The sequence below is a fragment of the Papaver somniferum genome, unplaced genomic scaffold (assembly GCF_003573695.1).
Source record: "Papaver somniferum cultivar HN1 unplaced genomic scaffold, ASM357369v1 unplaced-scaffold_24, whole genome shotgun sequence".
In the NCBI taxonomy this organism is placed as follows: domain Eukaryota; kingdom Viridiplantae; phylum Streptophyta; class Magnoliopsida; order Ranunculales; family Papaveraceae; genus Papaver; species Papaver somniferum.
In genome coordinates, this window is record NW_020634374.1 from 2,360,687 (window position 1) to 2,369,328 (window position 8,642).

Below are 8,642 nucleotides of genomic sequence, written 5' to 3' on the forward strand. Positions count from 1 at the left end.
TAGATTGCCAAAAGCCATCATGGTTAAATGGCAACCTCCTCTGCCTGGTTGGATTAAAGCCAACATCGATGGATGTTCTTTGGGTAACCAGGCCCTTCTGGTTGTGGAGTAACTTTCCGTGACTCTAATGGTCTGGTTAAAGGCTGCTTGGCTCAAAACTTGGGTTTTAACGATTCTTCTTGCGCTGAGCTTTGGGGAGCTATTCACGCACTTCGTATAGCCTTCTCAAAGAGAATTCAGCGTCTCTGGTCCCTTGGTCACTTTCTACTCACTGGAACAATTGTTTAAAATTTGCATCATCTATTCAACTCGTGTGCACTCATATCTACCGGGAAAGCAACTCGGTGGCTGACCTTTTAGACAAACATGGCGCTCTGGCTGAGTCTCGTTGGTGGTTTGAGCCTCCAGAATTCACAAGGCGAAATCTCATCATAGACAAATCTGTCTTACCTCTCTACCGTTTTCGTAATATGTAGTTTATTTTCTTTTTGTTCTTTCTTTATTTTTCTTTTCTCTTTGCTTTTTGCTTGTAGTCCCCCTCTTTCTCTTTTTCTGTTTTTTAATAAAATTTGCTACCCAGTGTGCCATTGCCATTGGTAGTCTTCTTTAAAAAAAAAAGGATTGTGGGTTATTGATGTTGCACTTTTTGTTATCCAGAAATATTACTCAAATATTCCTTCAAAGGACTATGTCTTCACACATCAAGAATTCAGGTTGCATTTCGAATATTTGAAATTGGAGTATATGAATATAGCGGTAGTGAATGAAGCTATTGAATTCATGGGGAGAACTACAAGCCAAGATATAGAAATATTGTCAAAGAAAGATTTGAAATGGATATGAAAAAACCATTGCATCGAGGAGGGTGATGGATAACAATATCTGGAGATGATGTATGGATTAGATACCACTGGAGGTTGCAACCAAAAATATATGTGACAGATGCTTTTTTGTGGATCACATTGATGAGACTTGTGCGCACACTACACATCTCTTATAACTGGATAACTTGTCACATGCTGAATATGATGCTTATGTGAGAGAATATGCTGAGGTTTATGAAGGGAATGATGAGACAGATCCAAATAATTCTTTTTATGAGGCGATGTAAGATGAAGAGGTTTTTGATGAGAAACAAAAGAATGATAAACTCTAAGCTTAATCAAGCACCATCTATGAACCCACACAACATCCATGTCCGACCATCCAATGTCTTAGAAAAGAATGATAAACTCTAAGCTTAATCAAGCACCATCTATCACTACAAGTATGGACCGGCATGCAGTCATAAGGATGAACTCGAACAACTCAGGTAAAGCACATCTGACCCCATAACTATGAGTTCTGGAGATTCTGCACAGGTATATTTCATAAACTCCCTTTTAATAACAAAGTATACCTGCTCAGAATCCAATAAATAACAGAGAAAAAGAATGTTGCTCAGATCTAGTTTTTTTTTCTTGAGAAAGGGAAGAGAAAGAGAGAGAAGAGAGAGAAAAATGGTTTACCGATAAAAAGCAGATAGTCACCAAAATTTATTATTAGTTGATTGATCATTTCATGTTCTTCTTTTTCTGATATGTAATTTACTTTAAAAGAACGAAAATGATTTAAATCTCGACTGAAAATTTCGGGAGAATTACCGAGTGAGAGAGGAAATGAGATCCAATTTTATCCATTCCCTATCCAAATGCTCGTGTCACTGAAATCTGACCATTCATTGACCTCACGGGATTTTCCCCGATGAAATTGGGCGTCAATGTAGCATCGCTGTTAAAAAAATATCTCGACAGAAAAAGAGGTGATTGTATTGTTTACACTAAAAGATAAATTACACCTTGGTTATTTACATTTTTGCCCCTCCCCCACCCCCACAACCGCCTGCTCGTAAAATGTGTTCCAATATTTAGATGGTTCGCTCTGAATGCCTGTCTGTTTGAAGGTGGAATGCAGTGCTCGTATTTAATTTGGTGCCTATGTCTTGCTGAAAACTATCCCAAAATTTGGATATGAAAAATGGATCTCTATCCAAAACAATAGACAAGGGAATCCCATAAAGTCTAACAACTTTCTTAATATACTGATTTAATTGAGAATTGTATCATTTTGTCTCACTGAAAGATGTTGATTAAGTGAGTCGACCGATAATCACCCACACACCAGGAAAACCCGTTACAAAGTCCATCGCGACGAAATCCTACATCCATTCGGCTAGTGGTAACGGTTGCAACGGTGCACTAGACGTTGTTGATCGACCTTTACTTGCTGACAAATCAAACACCTTGACATGAATAATGCAACATCTCTTCTCATGCCTCTCCACCAAAACTTTCGTATCAAATCATGCTACATCTGAGTACTATCTCGGTGAAGTATAAGTACATAATCATGTGCCATTGCTAAGATTTCCTTACGCAACGCTTCGTCATCAGGCACACAAATCCTCCCATTTAATTATATCGGTCCATTTGGTCCTTGCGTCCAACTTCCTGGTGCATCACCTGTACCCAACTTCCCTCTTACGTCTTGTGGTCCAATGTCTACCGCTTGCGCCTGAATTACCTTCTTCACAATCTCGGGTCAAACCACGATGTGTGCCAAGTATGCTCTAACATTGATGTGTTCCAATACTAACTCATAATCCTTCATATTACTAACATCTGTAACGATGCAACAAAACCAGATTCCCTTCGGCGTTTCAGCTGCAATCTTTGCCTTCTCCCAATAGTAGTTCAATTTGAACTCGTAATCTTTCAATAATTCAACCCATATCCGTTTTCTCATGTTCAAATCCTTTTGTGTGAAGATGTGCTTCATACTCTTGTGATCCGAATAAACCGCAAAATTTTCACCATAGAGATAATACCTCCAAATCTTGAGGACGAACACCACTACTGCCAATTCCAAATCGTGAGTTGAATATTTTTTTTCGTGGGTTTTCAGTTATCGTGAAGCATAAGCCACTATCTTTCCTTTCTGCATAAGAATTATAAATGACTCTACTATAAGACCGTTAGGCCTTAATTAGCACCCCACTTACGGATGTCAACCCAGAAGATCGTTTTTTTTTTATAAAACGGTGGTTGAAATCTGACTACCCTGACAACGGCGTTTGTATAAGCACCGATTCTTAGTTATCAATAATTATTTAAGGATTTATATTTCATGAATTATTATTACTGCCGCTCTTGTCCATGCCTTCATACTTTTACGTCGACATTTCGTACTAAATTGTTATATCCCCTACTCAGTTGTGGCTCACTCCGTTTGGTTTATTTTCCACATAGTACGAGCATAGCTGGCAACAGTAAACCGAGAAGATCTTACGGCAGGCTTCCACATTGAAATCTAGTATTTGTTGAGTTTATGATGTGTGTATCACGGGGTTATCTAGGGTAATTAGTTTTATTTTGGTCCCATGTCATTTTGATTTATTTTGTTGTTATATATGTGTTGGGATCTTGTACAGACTCTTTTTGTGGTTTGTAAATGAAAACTTGGTGGTGTCATGAAAAGAAGTTATTGAAAATGATAGGATACCAAGTACATCACCAACTTTTTCGTTCGTAAACCTGTATGGAAAAAACCTAATACAATTGCAAGTAGACCAACTTAATGATCCTTGATAATACGTATATAGATTTTATATTTCTATGTCTTCTAAATCAGAAAATCTGGACAATGAAGTCCGTGAACCTGATTGTAAATAAGAGTACTTGACCGATATCCAAGATCAATCTAGTCATATCCAATATACACATATATATATCCACATCTGAATTCTACCAAGTATGAAACTTGGTATCTATCTTTCAAGATACGAATTCTATAATAAATAGGTCTAGTAATCGATCTTAATTATATAGCCGTATCTACTAGAATTGAATACATACTAGTATGTTATTCCTATTATAAAGATAAATAATGCGTGTCGTGAGTGCAACAAATTAAATAACTTATTTACACACAATTTACTGGTAATATAATGGAAGCAATGATTGTTGAAGAGCAGCCGAGTTTTCAGTTGTCAAGTGTCAAAAATCAGGGGTTTTGTTTGTAGATAGAATGTAAAAAGAAAAGTGAATAATAAAGCAATTAATTAAGATGTAATCAATGATGACAAATATGATCGAGGACTCCTTCTTCGTGACTAAACAATCATTGAAATGATATATTCATCTGTTCGTCATAAATCATATAGTATAACCAATCGTAGGATAATAGCTAGCGCAGTGTTATCACCAAAATTCCTTATGTCACCGGGTACCGAAGCGCTCGAATACCGGATTTTATTCTTCTAAAACAGTTAGAAGTAGCGCACTCTAAGTGTAATTCGGTCGGATACTTTATATTTTATGGAGTTAGGTTAATCTTAGTAGTTAGAATCTTAGCGCAAGGTCCACTTTCGAGTGTGGTCTCTACACGCGGTTTCTCCACAGAATCCCTCTGCAAGGTCTCACATTTGTACTTGTATAAGGGTTATTCAACAATTACGGATATCCTAACCCGTTACTGGCAATAGATCAATTAAGGGATCAATTTAGTACGCCTCCTAAATCAATCAATCAATCATAAACATTAATCATAGTAGAATCAAACGATAATCATAAGAAGAAATCAAAATAGATTCATATATTAAATCAAATCATGTTTAGAACTTTCCTCAATCAAATAGGAGTCTACCTACTCATGGATTTAGTGAAATCCATGAGATACATAAGATATAATCAAAGAGAAATAGATTCAGTGATAGAAAAACTCAAAACCCTAGCTTTCGGTCCTTGTCTTCTTGTCTCAACTTTGGTATATCTTGATAATAGGACAGCCATCAAGGTTCTTGAAAGTGGCTTTTATTGGCATACATTGTTTAGGGATGCATATTTATTTTGCAAGGCTTGTGATAGGTGTCAAAGGACATGCAATCTAGGTGCTAGAAACCAAATGCCGCAAACACCAATTCTCGTTGTAGAGATTTTTGATGTTTGGGGTATCGATTTTATGGGGCCTTTTGTGAATTCCAATGGGAAATTTTATATACTTCTTGCTGTAAATTATGTTTTTAAACAGAAGTCTCTGTCCGGAACTCTCTTCAAAAGTATTTGGAAGTCTCCTATATTTTCCTAAGAATATTAAGGATTGGGAGTACTCAGGAATTAAGAAATACAATTTTGGCAAGCATTTTCATCACTTCCTGGAGGTAGGGATCGCTCCTACCCTATTTCCGGACGTAGGTAAGGATTGGTCCCTACTTGATCCCGAACTGTTTTTCCTATAACAACTGCGTACGAACTCGAAATGACCACATCATTTTTGCGTTCTTTTCATATCTTCATTATCTACAATATAATTGTATACTCCGGAATTTGATCAAGTTCCTACTGGTCCTTATTCCACGTTCAAATTTATGTCCGTTTCAGCACTTTTTTCGCTTATTTTGGATGACTCTACCTAAATAAGACAAACAAAAGAAAACAAGGGTAATACAAGGTATATTGAAAGAAATATACCAAATACAAGAATGGAATTGATAACCAAAGTATACATCATGTTATCATTTTTCTTCAAGAAACCAAAATAAACTCTGATAAAATTCTTTGATTCATCGTACCTTTAGGTTTCCCAAACACTTTTTATGTTTCTTCAGTTGGTAGATCTAGGGGTATCTGTTTATTATGGAAATATGGTTTTTAGCTGGATGTTATTTTTCATGACAAAAATATGATTAATTTCCTTTTGCATAGTGATCCTGCTAAACCTCACTGGATCCTATCTTGTGTTTATGGTTCACCGTATCCACAGGAGAAAACTTCTCAGTGGGAGTTTATTCAAAATATTTGTGATCAGGTTGATATTAATACTATTAATAGGGGACCTTAATATAACTTTACTTGCTGAAGAAAGAATTAATAACAACGATAGTACCTCATATAACTCTAGGTTGGTTCAATTGATAGAGGATGCTGGTTTGAGTGATTTAGAGTTCTCTGGCAGTCCATTTTTACATGGTACTAGTAGAATAAGAACTAGGTTGGATAGAGCATTAATAAATGATGAATGGCTTTTGTCTTTCCCAGATTCTTGTCTTAAGCATTTACTATTTCTCGGTTAAGAGAAAGCTCATGTAAGGAGCAAATTGAAAATGTTTGGTCAAAGCAAATTCATTGTGCAACTAGTTTTGTTCTTGATAAAAAGCTGAGTGAAACTATATGCACTCTCTCCAAATGGAACAAGGAGTTGTTTGGGAATATACAACATAACATCAAGAACCTTTGGCAGAAATGTCGACATTACAACTGTTAGAGCATTGCTCGGTCGAACTCACAAGTGTTTCTATCTCAAGCTTGTTGTCAAATTTAGTTATCAAAACTATATCTTGATTTATAATCTATAATTAGTTAAGTCTCAGATTAGGATAAAAGTATGTAGTTGAGAATCAGACATCACTGCGTTCTATCTTTTGAAGTCGAAGATCAACCGAAGCTTTTGGAGAACTTCTTCAACAAAAGGTAAGTGAAGACTGAACCACATATTTCTGAATTTATATTCATCCTTATATCTATGAGACGATGTCTCTTTACTAATTATATTATCATAATCATATCAAAAATTTCGATTCAAGTTTATCTTGTTAATTAGTTCTCGAATTATATAAGACTAAGCTTAATGAACATTGGTTCATACTTGATGAATTTCGGTTAAGAATAATTTACTGATCATGATCTAAATTGCGATTCAAGATTATCATTCGAAAATAGACTGGAACAATGATATGTGTCATTGATGTTATTTGGGAATGTTTCGAATTGATTTAGAGAGAAATACAGAACTACTGAAAATCTGGATACAAGAAAATATGCATACTAATTTCACAAACTGGGAAATTTTTTATAGGTCTAGAGCCAACAATACATGTACCCAGTACACGTACCAGAGTAGCTATATGTCAACAGTGACTTAGCGATTCACATACCAGATATCCATACCATGAAAAGTCTATGAACTCGTAAACCTGGAATGGTACGCATACCTAGTATGCATACTGAAAAAGAACTGTTGGTTTTGAAACCGGTGTGGTATCCATACCCGGTACGCAAACCGGAAAATCTCTATATGTTCCGGAACTTATATTTGTCTTAAGAGTATACATACCCGGTACATGTACCATGACAAATATATTTACGAACAAGGTTGAGTACACGTACCTTGTACACGTACTTGCCCCGTCGAATATTTTCAGATGCAAATAGTTTTATTTCTGTGAGATAATTAGCATTCGAAAAAATCTTTAAGAACACTATATAGACATGACTGATCATATTATAACCTATAGTTGTGAATCAAACTTAAAGTCTTAAGTGTTTATAAAAATGATTAAGCTTATAGTTCAACCGGCTAGTTTTGGATAATCGTTTATGAACAATGTCTTTATACACGGTTCGGTTACGGTTCATCCTAACCAGAGTGTATATCTTGATATGTCAATCACATTTCAAAGTTTCATCTAACAGTGAATATTATTTGCTTGGTTCCAAAGCTATCTTAGCTTAAACCTAAAGCAACATATACTTTGAAAGTCTATATAAGGGGAACCTCAAGCAACTGGGATATTTGAATCCCGAAACTATCTTTGTGTGTCCTAGTTGTAAACTAGAGGCGTCCTCTTCCTAAAACCCTTTTAGGGTTTATCGACTAAAAATACTTCATAGAGATTCATGAAGACATGTCCAACTATCTTTTATCTTGATACTTCGTATATCCTGATCTTGTTTGATTGTGGAGCTACTCACTCAAACAAGATAAATAGAAATCACAAAGTTCTCTTCGTCTCAGACTTTGTGATTCCACAGGTTTAATACTTATGAGGTGAATAATAATCTAGGCTGCTCTTCGGGAAGCATAAGTCCGGATTTTGAGGTTAGCTATACTCTGTCTAATTCTATCGATTTCCAGTCTCATCTCGATCTATGATCAAAAAGGAAATCACCATATAGGCTTATCTGTGGGAAGCAGATTGGTTTAAAGTCTTCAATTGAGTTGAAGCAAATCTTACGCTGTAAAGGACGTCAGCTAAAGGAATCAATAACGCGGAGTCCTGCTGGGATTCAAGAGGCGTAAGGAACGGGACTGTAACTGAATTGTTGTAAGGGTTTAATTCGGTCTCAACTACATTCCAGTCAACTACATTCCAGTCCGAAGTTAATTGGTAGTAGGCTAGTGTCTGTAGCGGCTTAGTACAGGTTGGTCATTGGTGTTCAAATCTGGACTAGGTCCCGCGGTTTTTATGCATTTTCGGTTTCCTCGTTAACAAAATATATACATCCATCCTTGTTTGTTGGATATGACTTGATTGATTCTTGGATATTGATCTTTGGAATCATCCAAGTACTCTTACACGTAAATCAGGTTCACGGACTTGTCTCTGTAAACTTTCTGATTGTGGGAGAAAGAAATATAACTCTAAATATTATTCCTTGATTGTGTTTCATTAAGTTGAACTCTCGTAATTGTATTTAAGTTTTTCCATACAGGTTTTCTAAGAAAAATTTGGTGGTGTATTTTGGTACCTCCGCGTTTTCAACAACAACCAAACTTAATGGCAGACAACACATATAAGGTGCTAGAAGTAGAGAAGCAAATAGAAG

General features: G+C 35.9%; 1 long non-coding RNA gene across 1 annotated transcript; it reads left to right on the forward strand.

The window, feature by feature from the left end:
• Window positions 1-563: 563 nt before the first annotated feature.
• LOC113340912 lies at window positions 564-3,605 on the forward strand. Its single transcript, XR_003355683.1, has 2 exons — window positions 564-1,361; window positions 3,288-3,605. It is a non-coding gene; the product is annotated as an uncharacterized LOC113340912 (long non-coding RNA).
• The last annotated feature ends 5,037 nt before the right edge of the window (window positions 3,606-8,642 follow it).